Source organism: Hoplias malabaricus, chromosome 15, assembly GCF_029633855.1.
Source record: "Hoplias malabaricus isolate fHopMal1 chromosome 15, fHopMal1.hap1, whole genome shotgun sequence".
Taxonomy (NCBI): Eukaryota; Metazoa; Chordata; class Actinopteri; order Characiformes; family Erythrinidae; genus Hoplias; species Hoplias malabaricus.
In genome coordinates this window covers 24,900,903-24,913,550 of record NC_089814.1, presented here as the reverse complement: position 1 = coordinate 24,913,550, position 12,648 = coordinate 24,900,903, and the positions used below count along the sequence as shown (strand labels likewise).

Genomic DNA, 12,648 nt, shown 5'->3' with positions numbered 1-12,648 from the left:
CTCCGTAATGTCGAAGTGCCATGTCACTGTCCACCATGACCCGAACGGCAGACTGTCTGTTTGGCCAGCGGCTGGTTTCTGTAGTGTAGTGGTTATCACGTTTGCCTAACACGCGAAAGGTCCCCGGATCGATGCCAGGCGGAAACGCAAGGCTTACTAAAGCCAGGATTAGCGTCTCTTCTCTTTGCTACCTGTTTAATCCTCGTCTTGACTTGTGTGGCTTTTATTTTCCAAATAAAAGCAATGCGGCTGCCCCTCCAGTCTGTTTGGGTTCTCCGGAATGTCGAAGTGCCATGTGACTGTCCACCATGAGCCGAACGGGAGACTGTCTGTTTGCTCAGCGGCTGGTTTCTGTAGTGTAGTGGTTATCACGTTTACCTCACACGCGAAAGGTCCCCGGATCGATGCCGGGCAGAAACACAAGGCGCGTCTCTTCTCTTTGCTAGCCGTTTAATCCTCGTCTTGACCTCTGTGGCTTTTATTTTCAAGGTCTTAGGATTTGGCCAATTTTAGCTGATATCAAAAGAAAAAAAACAGGACTAAGTGCAGCCTAAAGGAATTCGTTCAAAGTGTCGTCCATGCTTTCGTAGTGGTGGTTCTCCCACAGCCCCACTGGCCCTGCGCAGTCGTCCTCGTTAGTATAGTGGACAGTATCTCCGCCTGTCACGCGGAAGACCGGGGTTCGATTCCCCGACGGGGAGAAAGGTGATTTTCTTGCGCTATGTAGATTTGCAAAACAATTCGCTTCGCAAACCGTGGCAGCTGTTGGAGAAACGTGTTTTAAAGTGAATGCGTTGGCCGGGAATCGAACCCGGGTCAACTGCTTGGAAGGCAGCTATGCTCACCACTATACCACCAACACCACAGCTGGCGGAAGCTGGACCTAGGCCGTTTGCACGAACGTCATTGCTTGAAGTCCTATTATGATCCGCGTTAAGCCGTGGCTGCCCCTCCAGGCTGTTTGGGTTCTCCGTAATGTCGAAGTGCCATGTCACTGTCCACCATGACCCGAACGGCAGACTGTCTGTTTGGCCAGCGGCTGGTTTCTGTAGTGTAGTGGTTATCACGTTTGCCTAACACGCGAAAGGTCCCCGGATCGATGCCGGGCGGAAACGCAAGGCTTACTAAAGCCAGGATTAGCGTCTCTTCTCTTTGCTACCTGTTTAATCCTCGTCTTGACTTGTGTGGCTTTTATTTTCCAAATAAAAGCAATGCGGCTGCCCCTCCAGTCTGTTTGGGTTCTCCGGAATGTCGAAGTGCCATGTGACTGTCCACCATGAGCCGAACGGGAGACTGTCTGTTTGCTCAGCGGCTGGTTTCTGTAGTGTAGTGGTTATCACGTTCGCCTCACACGCGAAAGGTCCCAGGATCGATGCCGGGCAGAAACACAAGGCGCGTCTCTTCTCTTTGCTAGCCGTTTAATCCTCGTCTTGACCTCTGTGGCTTTTATTTTCAAGGTCTTAGGATTTGGCCAGTTTTAGCTGATATCAAAAGAAAAAAAACAGGACTAAGTGCAGCCTAAAGGAATTCGTTCAAAGTGTCGTCCATGCTTTCGTAGTGGTGGTTCTCCCACAGCCCCACTGGCCCTGCGCAGTCGTCCTCGTTAGTATAGTGGACAGTATCTCCGCCTGTCACGCGGAAGACCGGGGTTCGATTCCCCGACGGGGAGAAAGGTGATTTTCTTGCGCTATGTAGATTTGCAAAACAATTCGCTTCGCAAACCGTGGCAGCTGTTGGAGAAACGTGTTTTAAAGTGAATGCGTTGGCCGGCAATCGAACCCGGGTCAACTGCTTGGAAGGCAGCTATGCTCACCACTATACCACCAACGCCACAGCTGGCAGAAGCTGGACCTAGGCCATTTGCACGAACGTCATTGCTTGAAGTCCTATTATGATCCGCGTTAAGCCGTGGCTGCCCCTCCAGGCTGTTTGGGTTCTCCGTAATGTCGAAGTGCCATGTCACTGTCCACCATGACCCGAACGGCAGACTGTCTGTTTGGCCAGCGGCTGGTTTCTGTAGTGTAGTGGTTATCACGTTTGCCTAACACGCGAAAGGTCCCCGGATCGATGCCGGGCGGAAACGCAAGGCTTACTAAAGCCAGGATTAGCGTCTCTTCTCTTTGCTACCTGTTTAATCCTCGTCTTGACTTGTGTGGCTTTTATTTTCCAAATAAAAGCAATGCGGCTGCCCCTCCAGTCTGTTTGGGTTCTCCGGAATGTCGAAGTGCCATGTGACTGTCCACCATGAGCCGAACGGGAGACTGTCTGTTTGCTCAGCGGCTGGTTTCTGTAGTGTAGTGGTTATCACGTTCGCCTCACACGCGAAAGTTCCCCGGATCGATGCCGGGCAGAAACACAAGGCGCGTCTCTTCTCTTTGCTAGCCGTTTAATCCTCGTCTTGACCTCTGTGGCTTTTATTTTCAAGGTCTTAGGATTTGGCCAATTTTAGCTGATATCAAAAGAAAAAAAACAGGACTAAGTGCAGCCTAAAGGAATTCGTTCAAAGTGTCGTCCATGCTTTCGTAGTGGTGGTTCTCCCACAGCCCCACTGGCCCTGCGCAGTCGTCCTCGTTAATATAGTGGACAGTATCTCCGCCTGTCACGCGGAAGACCGGGGTTCGATTCCCCGACGGGGAGAAAGGTGATTTTCTTGCGCTATGTAGATTTGCAAAACAATTCGCTTCGCAAACCGTGGCAGCTGTTGGAGAAACGTGTTTTAAAGTGAATGCGTTGGCCGGCAATCGAACCCGGGTCAACTGCTTGGAAGGCAGCTATGCTCACCACTATACCACCAACGCCACAGCGGGCTGAAGCTGGACCTAGGCCGTTTGCACGAACGTCATTGCTTGAAGTCCTATTATGATCCGCGTTAAGCCGTGGCTGCCCCTCCAGGCTGTTTGGGTTCTCCGTAATGTCGAAGTGCCATGTCACTGTCCACCATGACCCGAACGGCAGACTGTCTGTTTGGCCAGCGGCTGGTTTCTGTAGTGTAGTGGTTATCACGTTTGCCTAACACGCGAAAGGTCCCCGGATCGATGCCGGGCGGAAACGCAAGGCTTACTAAAGCCAGGATTAGCGTCTCTTCTCTTTGCTACCTGTTTAATCCTCGTCTTGACTTGTGTGGCTTTTATTTTCCAAATAAAAGCAATGCGGCTGCCCCTCCAGTCTGTTTGGGTTCTCCGGAATGTCGAAGTGCCATGTGACTGTCCACCATGAGCCGAACGGGAGACTGTCTGTTTGCTCAGCGGCTGGTTTCTGTAGTGTAGTGGTTATCACGTTCGCCTCACACGCGAAAGTTCCCCGGATCGATGCCGGGCAGAAACACAAGGCGCGTCTCTTCTCTTTGCTAGCCGTTTAATCCTCGTCTTGACCTCTGTGGCTTTTATTTTCAAGGTCTTAGGATTTGGCCAATTTTAGCTGATATCAAAAGAAAAAAAACAGGACTAAGTGCAGCCTAAAGGAATTCGTTCAAAGTGTCGTCCATGCTTTCGTAGTGGTGGTTCTCCCACAGCCCCACTGGCCCTGCGCAGTCGTCCTCGTTAGTATAGTGGACAGTATCTCCGCCTGTCACGCGGAAGACCGGGGTTCGATTCCCCGACGGGGAGAAAGGTGATTTTCTTGCGCTATGTAGATTTGCAAAACAATTCGCTTCGCAAACCGTGGCAGCTGTTGGAGAAACGTGTTTTAAAGTGAATGCGTTGGCCGGCAATCGAACCCGGGTCAACTGCTTGGAAGGCAGCTATGCTCACCACTATACCACCAACGCCACAGCGGGCTGAAGCTGGACCTAGGCCGTTTGCACGAACGTCATTGCTTGAAGTCCTATTATGATCCGCGTTAAGCCGTGGCTGCCCCTCCAGGCTGTTTGGGTTCTCCGTAATGTCGAAGTGCCATGTCACTGTCCACCATGACCCGAACGGCAGACTGTCTGTTTGGCCAGCGGCTGGTTTCTGTAGTGTAGTGGTTATCACGTTTGCCTAACACGCGAAAGGTCCCCGGATCGATGCCAGGCGGAAACGCAAGGCTTACTAAAGCCAGGATTAGCGTCTCTTCTCTTTGCTACCTGTTTAATCCTCGTCTTGACTTGTGTGGCTTTTATTTTCCAAATAAAAGCAATGCGGCTGCCCCTCCAGTCTGTTTGGGTTCTCCGGAATGTCGAAGTGCCATGTGACTGTCCACCATGAGCCGAACGGGAGACTGTCTGTTTGCTCAGCGGCTGGTTTCTGTAGTGTAGTGGTTATCACGTTTACCTCACACGCGAAAGGTCCCCGGATCGATGCCGGGCAGAAACACAAGGCGCGTCTCTTCTCTTTGCTAGCCGTTTAATCCTCGTCTTGACCTCTGTGGCTTTTATTTTCAAGGTCTTAGGATTTGGCCAATTTTAGCTGATATCAAAAGAAAAAAAACAGGACTAAGTGCAGCCTAAAGGAATTCGTTCAAAGTGTCGTCCATGCTTTCGTAGTGGTGGTTCTCCCACAGCCCCACTGGCCCTGCGCAGTCGTCCTCGTTAGTATAGTGGACAGTATCTCCGCCTGTCACGCGGAAGACCGGGGTTCGATTCCCCGACGGGGAGAAAGGTGATTTTCTTGCGCTATGTAGATTTGCAAAACAATTCGCTTCGCAAACCGTGGCAGCTGTTGGAGAAACGTGTTTTAAAGTGAATGCGTTGGCCGGGAATCGAACCCGGGTCAACTGCTTGGAAGGCAGCTATGCTCACCACTATACCACCAACACCACAGCTGGCGGAAGCTGGACCTAGGCCGTTTGCACGAACGTCATTGCTTGAAGTCCTATTATGATCCGCGTTAAGCCGTGGCTGCCCCTCCAGGCTGTTTGGGTTCTCCGTAATGTCGAAGTGCCATGTCACTGTCCACCATGACCCGAACGGCAGACTGTCTGTTTGGCCAGCGGCTGGTTTCTGTAGTGTAGTGGTTATCACGTTTGCCTAACACGCGAAAGGTCCCCGGATCGATGCCGGGCGGAAACGCAAGGCTTACTAAAGCCAGGATTAGCGTCTCTTCTCTTTGCTACCTGTTTAATCCTCGTCTTGACTTGTGTGGCTTTTATTTTCCAAATAAAAGCAATGCGGCTGCCCCTCCAGTCTGTTTGGGTTCTCCGGAATGTCGAAGTGCCATGTGACTGTCCACCATGAGCCGAACGGGAGACTGTCTGTTTGCTCAGCGGCTGGTTTCTGTAGTGTAGTGGTTATCACGTTCGCCTCACACGCGAAAGGTCCCCGGATCGATGCCGGGCAGAAACACAAGGCGCGTCTCTTCTCTTTGCTAGCCGTTTAATCCTCGTCTTGACCTCTGTGGCTTTTATTTTCAAGGTCTTAGGATTTGGCCAGTTTTAGCTGATATCAAAAGAAAAAAAACAGGACTAAGTGCAGCCTAAAGGAATTCGTTCAAAGTGTCGTCCATGCTTTCGTAGTGGTGGTTCTCCCACAGCCCCACTGGCCCTGCGCAGTCGTCCTCGTTAGTATAGTGGACAGTATCTCCGCCTGTCACGCGGAAGACCGGGGTTCGATTCCCCGACGGGGAGAAAGGTGATTTTCTTGCGCTATGTAGATTTGCAAAACAATTCGCTTCGCAAACCGTGGCAGCTGTTGGAGAAACGTGTTTTAAAGTGAATGCGTTGGCCGGCAATCGAACCCGGGTCAACTGCTTGGAAGGCAGCTATGCTCACCACTATACCACCAACGCCACAGCTGGCGGAAGCTGGACCTAGGCCATTTGCACGAACGTCATTGCTTGAAGTCCTATTATGATCCGCGTTAAGCCGTGGCTGCCCCTCCAGGCTGTTTGGGTTCTCCGTAATGTCGAAGTGCCATGTCACTGTCCACCATGACCCGAACGGCAGACTGTCTGTTTGGCCAGCGGCTGGTTTCTGTAGTGTAGTGGTTATCACGTTTGCCTAACACGCGAAAGGTCCCCGGATCGATGCCGGGCGGAAACGCAAGGCTTACTAAAGCCAGGATTAGCGTCTCTTCTCTTTGCTACCTGTTTAATCCTCGTCTTGACTTGTGTGGCTTTTATTTTCCAAATAAAAGCAATGCGGCTGCCCCTCCAGTCTGTTTGGGTTCTCCGGAATGTCGAAGTGCCATGTGACTGTCCACCATGAGCCGAACGGGAGACTGTCTGTTTGCTCAGCGGCTGGTTTCTGTAGTGTAGTGGTTATCACGTTCGCCTCACACGCGAAAGTTCCCCGGATCGATGCCGGGCAGAAACACAAGGCGCGTCTCTTCTCTTTGCTAGCCGTTTAATCCTCGTCTTGACCTCTGTGGCTTTTATTTTCAAGGTCTTAGGATTTGGCCAATTTTAGCTGATATCAAAAGAAAAAAAACAGGACTAAGTGCAGCCTAAAGGAATTCGTTCAAAGTGTCGTCCATGCTTTCGTAGTGGTGGTTCTCCCACAGCCCCACTGGCCCTGCGCAGTCGTCCTCGTTAGTATAGTGGACGGTATCTCCGCCTGTCACGCGGAAGACCGGGGTTCGATTCCCCGACGGGGAGAAAGGTGATTTTCTTGCGCTATGTAGATTTGCAAAACAATTCGCTTCGCAAACCGTGGCAGCTGTTGGAGAAACGTGTTTTAAAGTGAATGCGTTGGCCGGCAATCGAACCCGGGTCAACTGCTTGGAAGGCAGCTATGCTCACCACTATACCACCAACGCCACAGCTGGCAGAAGCTGGACCTAGGCCATTTGCACGAACGTCATTGCTTGAAGTCCTATTATGATCCGCGTTAAGCCGTGGCTGCCCCTCCAGGCTGTTTGGGTTCTCCGTAATGTCGAAGTGCCATGTCACTGTCCACCATGACCCGAACGGCAGACTGTCTGTTTGGCCAGCGGCTGGTTTCTGTAGTGTAGTGGTTATCACGTTTGCCTAACACGCGAAAGGTCCCCGGATCGATGCCGGGCGGAAACGCAAGGCTTACTAAAGCCAGGATTAGCGTCTCTTCTCTTTGCTACCTGTTTAATCCTCGTCTTGACTTGTGTGGCTTTTATTTTCCAAATAAAAGCAATGCGGCTGCCCCTCCAGTCTGTTTGGGTTCTCCGGAATGTCGAAGTGCCATGTGACTGTCCACCATGAGCCGAACGGGAGACTGTCTGTTTGCTCAGCGGCTGGTTTCTGTAGTGTAGTGGTTATCACGTTCGCCTCACACGCGAAAGTTCCCCGGATCGATGCCGGGCAGAAACACAAGGCGCGTCTCTTCTCTTTGCTAGCCGTTTAATCCTCGTCTTGACCTCTGTGGCTTTTATTTTCAAGGTCTTAGGATTTGGCCAATTTTAGCTGATATCAAAAGAAAAAAAACAGGACTAAGTGCAGCCTAAAGGAATTCGTTCAAAGTGTCGTCCATGCTTTCGTAGTGGTGGTTCTCCCACAGCCCCACTGGCCCTGCGCAGTCGTCCTCGTTAGTATAGTGGACAGTATCTCCGCCTGTCACGCGGAAGACCGGGGTTCGATTCCCCGACGGGGAGAAAGGTGATTTTCTTGCGCTATGTAGATTTGCAAAACAATTCGCTTCGCAAACCGTGGCAGCTGTTGGAGAAACGTGTTTTAAAGTGAATGCGTTGGCCGGCAATCGAACCCGGGTCAACTGCTTGGAAGGCAGCTATGCTCACCACTATACCACCAACGCCACAGCGGGCTGAAGCTGGACCTAGGCCGTTTGCACGAACGTCATTGCTTGAAGTCCTATTATGATCCGCGTTAAGCCGTGGCTGCCCCTCCAGGCTGTTTGGGTTCTCCGTAATGTCGAAGTGCCATGTCACTGTCCACCATGACCCGAACGGCAGACTGTCTGTTTGGCCAGCGGCTGGTTTCTGTAGTGTAGTGGTTATCACGTTTGCCTAACACGCGAAAGGTCCCCGGATCGATGCCGGGCGGAAACGCAAGGCTTACTAAAGCCAGGATTAGCGTCTCTTCTCTTTGCTACCTGTTTAATCCTCGTCTTGACTTGTGTGGCTTTTATTTTCCAAATAAAAGCAATGCGGCTGCCCCTCCAGTCTGTTTGGGTTCTCCGGAATGTCGAAGTGCCATGTGACTGTCCACCATGAGCCGAACGGGAGACTGTCTGTTTGCTCAGCGGCTGGTTTCTGTAGTGTAGTGGTTATCACGTTCGCCTCACACGCGAAAGTTCCCCGGATCGATGCCGGGCAGAAACACAAGGCGCGTCTCTTCTCTTTGCTAGCCGTTTAATCCTCGTCTTGACCTCTGTGGCTTTTATTTTCAAGGTCTTAGGATTTGGCCAATTTTAGCTGATATCAAAAGAAAAAAAACAGGACTAAGTGCAGCCTAAAGGAATTCGTTCAAAGTGTCGTCCATGCTTTCGTAGTGGTGGTTCTCCCACAGCCCCACTGGCCCTGCGCAGTCGTCCTCGTTAGTATAGTGGACAGTATCTCCGCCTGTCACGCGGAAGACCGGGGTTCGATTCCCCGACGGGGAGAAAGGTGATTTTCTTGCGCTATGTAGATTTGCAAAACAATTCGCTTCGCAAACCGTGGCAGCTGTTGGAGAAACGTGTTTTAAAGTGAATGCGTTGGCCGGCAATCGAACCCGGGTCAACTGCTTGGAAGGCAGCTATGCTCACCACTATACCACCAACGCCACAGCGGGCTGAAGCTGGACCTAGGCCGTTTGCACGAACGTCATTGCTTGAAGTCCTATTATGATCCGCGTTAAGCCGTGGCTGCCCCTCCAGGCTGTTTGGGTTCTCCGTAATGTCGAAGTGCCATGTCACTGTCCACCATGACCCGAACGGCAGACTGTCTGTTTGGCCAGCGGCTGGTTTCTGTAGTGTAGTGGTTATCACGTTTGCCTAACACGCGAAAGGTCCCCGGATCGATGCCGGGCGGAAACGCAAGGCTTACTAAAGCCAGGATTAGCGTCTCTTCTCTTTGCTACCTGTTTAATCCTCGTCTTGACTTGTGTGGCTTTTATTTTCCAAATAAAAGCAATGCGGCTGCCCCTCCAGTCTGTTTGGGTTCTCCGGAATGTCGAAGTGCCATGTGACTGTCCACCATGAGCCGAACGGGAGACTGTCTGTTTGCTCAGCGGCTGGTTTCTGTAGTGTAGTGGTTATCACGTTCGCCTCACACGCGAAAGTTCCCCGGATCGATGCCGGGCAGAAACACAAGGCGCGTCTCTTCTCTTTGCTAGCCGTTTAATCCTCGTCTTGACCTCTGTGGCTTTTATTTTCAAGGTCTTAGGATTTGGCCAATTTTAGCTGATATCAAAAGGAAAAAAACAGGACTAAGTGCAGCCTAAAGGAATTCGTTCAAAGTGTCGTCCATGCTTTCGTAGTGGTGGTTCTCCCACAGCCCCACTGGCCCTGCGCAGTCGTCCTCGTTAGTATAGTGGACAGTATCTCCGCCTGTCACGCGGAAGACCGGGGTTCGATTCCCCGACGGGGAGAAAGGTGATTTTCTTGCGCTATGTAGATTTGCAAAACAATTCGCTTCGCAAACCGTGGCAGCTGTTGGAGAAACGTGTTTTAAAGTGAATGCGTTGGCCGGGAATCGAACCCGGGTCAACTGCTTGGAAGAAAGCTATGCTCACCACTATACCACCAACGCCACAGCAGGCGGAAGCTGGACCTAGGCCGTTTGCACGAACGTCATTGCTTGAAGTCCTATTATGATCCGCGTTAAGCCGTGGCTGCCCCTCCAGGCTGTTTGGGTTCTCCGTAATGTCGAAGTGCCATGTCACTGTCCACCATGACCCGAATGGGAGACTGTCTGTTTGCTCAGCGGCTGGTTTCTGTAGTGTAGTGGTTATCACGTTCGCCTCACACGCGAAAGTTCCCCGGATCGATGCCGGGCAGAAACACAAGGCGCGTCTCTTCTCTTTGCTAGCCGTTTAATCCTCGTCTTGACCTCTGTGGCTTTTATTTTCAAGGTCTTAGGATTTGGCCAATTTTAGCTGATATCAAAAGAAAAAAAACAGGACTAAGTGCAGCCTAAAGGAATTCGTTCAAAGTGTCGTCCATGCTTTCGTAGTGGTGGTTCTCCCACAGCCCCACTGGCCCTGCGCAGTCGTCCTCGTTAGTATAGTGAACAGTATCTCCGCCTGTCACGCGGAAGACCGGGGTTCGATTCCCCGACGGGGAGAAAGGTGATTTTCTTGCGCTATGTAGATTTGCAAAACAATTCGCTTCGCAAACCGTGGCAGCTGTTGGAGAAACGTGTTTTAAAGTGAATGCATTGGCTGGGAATCGAACCCGGGTCAACTGCTTGGAAGGCAGCTATGCTCACCACTATACCACCAACGCCACAGCGGGCGGAAGCTGGACCTAGGCCGTTTGCACGAACGTCATTGCTTGAAGTCCTATTATGATCCGGGTTAAGCCGTGGCTGCCCCTCCAGGCTGTTTGGGTTCTCCGTAATGTCGAAGTGCCATGTCACTGTCCACCATGACCCGAACGGCAGACTGTCTGTTTGGCCAGCGGCTGGTTTCTGTAGTGTAGTGGTTATCACGTTTGCCTAACACGCGAAAGGTCCCCGGATCGATGCCGGGCGGAAACGCAAGGCTTACTAAAGCCAGCATTAGCGTCTCTTCTCTTTGCTACTTGTTTAATCCTCGTCTTGACTTGTGTGGCTTTTATTTTCCAAATAAAAGCAATGCGGCTGCCCCTCCAGTCTGTTTGGGTTCTCCGGAATGTCGAAGTGCCATGTGACTGTCCACCATGAGCCGAACGGGAGACTGTCTGTTTGCTCAGCGGCTGGTTTCTGTAGTGTAGTGGTTATCACGTTCGCCTCACACGCGAAAGGTCCCCGGATCGATGCCGGGCAGAAACACAAGGCGCGTCTCTTCTCTTTGCTAGCCGTTTAATCCTCGTCTTGACCTCTGTGGCTTTTATTTTCAAGGTCTTAAGATTTGGCCAATTTTAGCTGATATCAAAAGAAAAAAAACAGGACTAAGTGCAGCCTAAAGGAATTCGTTCAAAGTGTCGTCCATGCTTTCGTAGTGGTGGTTCTCCCACAGCCCCACTGGCCCTGCGCAGTCGTCCTCGTTAGTATAGTGGACAGTATCTCCGCCTGTCATGCGGAAGACCGGGGTTCGATTCCCCGACGGGGAGAAAGGTGATTTTCTTGCGCTATGTAGATTTGCAAAACAATTCGCTTCGCAAACCGTGGCAGCTGTTGGAGAAACGTGTTTTAAAGTGAATGCGTTGGCCGGGAATCGAACCCGGGTCAACTGCTTGGAAGAAAGCTATGCTCACCACTATACCACCAACGCCACAGCGGGCGGAAGCTGGACCTAGGCCGTTTGCACGAACGTCATTGCTTGAAGTCCTATTATGATCCGCGTTAAGCCGTGGCTGCCCCTCCAGGCTGTTTGGGTTCTCCGTAATGTCGAAGTGCCATGTCACTGTCCACCATGACCCGAACGGCAGACTGTCTGTTTGGCCAGCGGCTGGTTTCTGTAGTGTAGTGGTTATCACGTTTGCCTAACACGCGAAAGGTCCCCGGATCGATGCTGGGCGGAAACGCAAGGCTTACTAAAGCCAGGATTAGCGTCTCTTCTCTTTGCTACCTGTTTAATCCTAGTCTTGACTTGTGTGGCTTTTATTTTCCAAATAAAAGCAATGCGGCTGCCCCTCCAGTCTGTTTGGGTTCTCCGAATTGTCGAAGTGCCATGTGACTGTCCACCATGAGCCGAACGGGAGACTGTCTGTTTGCTCAGCGGCTGGTTTCTGTAGTGTAGTGGTTATCACGTTCGCCTCACACGCGAAAGTTCCCCGGATCGATGCCGGGCAGAAACACAAGGCGCGTCTCTTCTCTTTGCTAGCCGTTTAATCCTCGTCTTGACCTCTGTGGCTTTTATTTTCAAGGTCTTAGGATTTGGCCAATTTTAGCTGATATCAAAAGAAAAAAAACAGGACTAAGTGCAGCCTAAAGGAATTCGTTCAAAGTGTCGTCCATGCTTTCGTAGTGGTGGTTCTACCACAGCCCCACTGGCCCTGCGCAGTCGTCCTCGTTAGTATAGTGGACAGTATCTCCGCCTGTCATGCGGAAGACCGGGGTTCGATTCCCCGACGGGGAGAAAGGTGATTTTCTTGCGCTATGTAGATTTGCAAAACAATTCGCTTCGCAAACCGTGGCAGCTGTTGGAGAAACGTGTTTTAAAGTGAATGCGTTGGCCGGGAATCGAACCCGGGTCAACTGCTTGGAAGAAAGCTATGCTCACCACTATACCACCAACGCCACAGCGGGCGGAAGCTGGACCTAGGCCGTTTGCACGAACGTCATTGCTTGAAGTCCTATTATGATCCGCGTTAAGCCGTGGCTGCCCCTCCAGGCTGTTTGGGTTCTCCGTAATGTCGAAGTGCCATGTCACTGTCCACCATGACCCGAACGGCAGACTGTCTGTTTGGCCAGCGGCTGGTTTCTGTAGTGTAGTGGTTATCACGTTTGCCTAACACGCGAAAGGTCCCCGGATCGATGCTGGGCGGAAACGCAAGGCTTACTAAAGCCAGGATTAGCGTCTCTTCTCTTTGCTACCTGTTTAATCCTCGTCTTGACTTGTGTGGCTTTTATTTTCCAAATAAAAGCAATGCGGCTGCCCCTCCAGTCTGTTTGGGTTCTCCGAATTGTCGAAGTGCCATGTGACTGTCCACCATGAGCCGAACGGGAGACTGTCTGTTTAC

The 12,648-nt window shown here is 51.5% G+C and overlaps 12 non-coding genes across 12 annotated transcripts; 10 read left to right on the top strand and 2 right to left on the bottom strand.

Moving 5' to 3' along the window:
- Nucleotides 1–629: 629 nt before the first annotated feature.
- On the top strand, nt 630–701 carry trnad-guc (transfer RNA aspartic acid (anticodon GUC)). The gene has a single exon. It is a non-coding gene; the product is annotated as a tRNA-Asp (tRNA).
- Nucleotides 702–790: 89 nt separating this feature from the next.
- On the bottom strand, nt 791–862 carry trnag-ucc (transfer RNA glycine (anticodon UCC)). The gene has a single exon. It is a non-coding gene; the product is annotated as a tRNA-Gly (tRNA).
- Nucleotides 863–1,597: 735 nt separating this feature from the next.
- trnad-guc (transfer RNA aspartic acid (anticodon GUC)) lies at nt 1,598–1,669 on the top strand. The gene has a single exon. It is a non-coding gene; the product is annotated as a tRNA-Asp (tRNA).
- A 1,864-nt stretch (nt 1,670–3,533) lies between these two features.
- On the top strand, nt 3,534–3,605 carry trnad-guc (transfer RNA aspartic acid (anticodon GUC)). Its single transcript has one exon. It is a non-coding gene; the product is annotated as a tRNA-Asp (tRNA).
- Nucleotides 3,606–4,501: 896 nt separating this feature from the next.
- Nucleotides 4,502–4,573, top strand: trnad-guc (transfer RNA aspartic acid (anticodon GUC)). The gene has a single exon. It is a non-coding gene; the product is annotated as a tRNA-Asp (tRNA).
- An 89-nt stretch (nt 4,574–4,662) lies between these two features.
- On the bottom strand, nt 4,663–4,734 carry trnag-ucc (transfer RNA glycine (anticodon UCC)). The gene has a single exon. It is a non-coding gene; the product is annotated as a tRNA-Gly (tRNA).
- Nucleotides 4,735–5,187: 453 nt separating this feature from the next.
- Nucleotides 5,188–5,260, top strand: trnav-cac (transfer RNA valine (anticodon CAC)). Its single transcript has one exon. It is a non-coding gene; the product is annotated as a tRNA-Val (tRNA).
- A 209-nt stretch (nt 5,261–5,469) lies between these two features.
- On the top strand, nt 5,470–5,541 carry trnad-guc (transfer RNA aspartic acid (anticodon GUC)). The gene has a single exon. It is a non-coding gene; the product is annotated as a tRNA-Asp (tRNA).
- Nucleotides 5,542–7,405: 1,864 nt separating this feature from the next.
- Nucleotides 7,406–7,477, top strand: trnad-guc (transfer RNA aspartic acid (anticodon GUC)). Its single transcript has one exon. It is a non-coding gene; the product is annotated as a tRNA-Asp (tRNA).
- An 896-nt stretch (nt 7,478–8,373) lies between these two features.
- trnad-guc (transfer RNA aspartic acid (anticodon GUC)) lies at nt 8,374–8,445 on the top strand. The gene has a single exon. It is a non-coding gene; the product is annotated as a tRNA-Asp (tRNA).
- An 896-nt stretch (nt 8,446–9,341) lies between these two features.
- trnad-guc (transfer RNA aspartic acid (anticodon GUC)) lies at nt 9,342–9,413 on the top strand. Its single transcript has one exon. It is a non-coding gene; the product is annotated as a tRNA-Asp (tRNA).
- Nucleotides 9,414–10,722: 1,309 nt separating this feature from the next.
- On the top strand, nt 10,723–10,795 carry trnav-cac (transfer RNA valine (anticodon CAC)). Its single transcript has one exon. It is a non-coding gene; the product is annotated as a tRNA-Val (tRNA).
- Nucleotides 10,796–12,648: the final 1,853 nt, after the last annotated feature.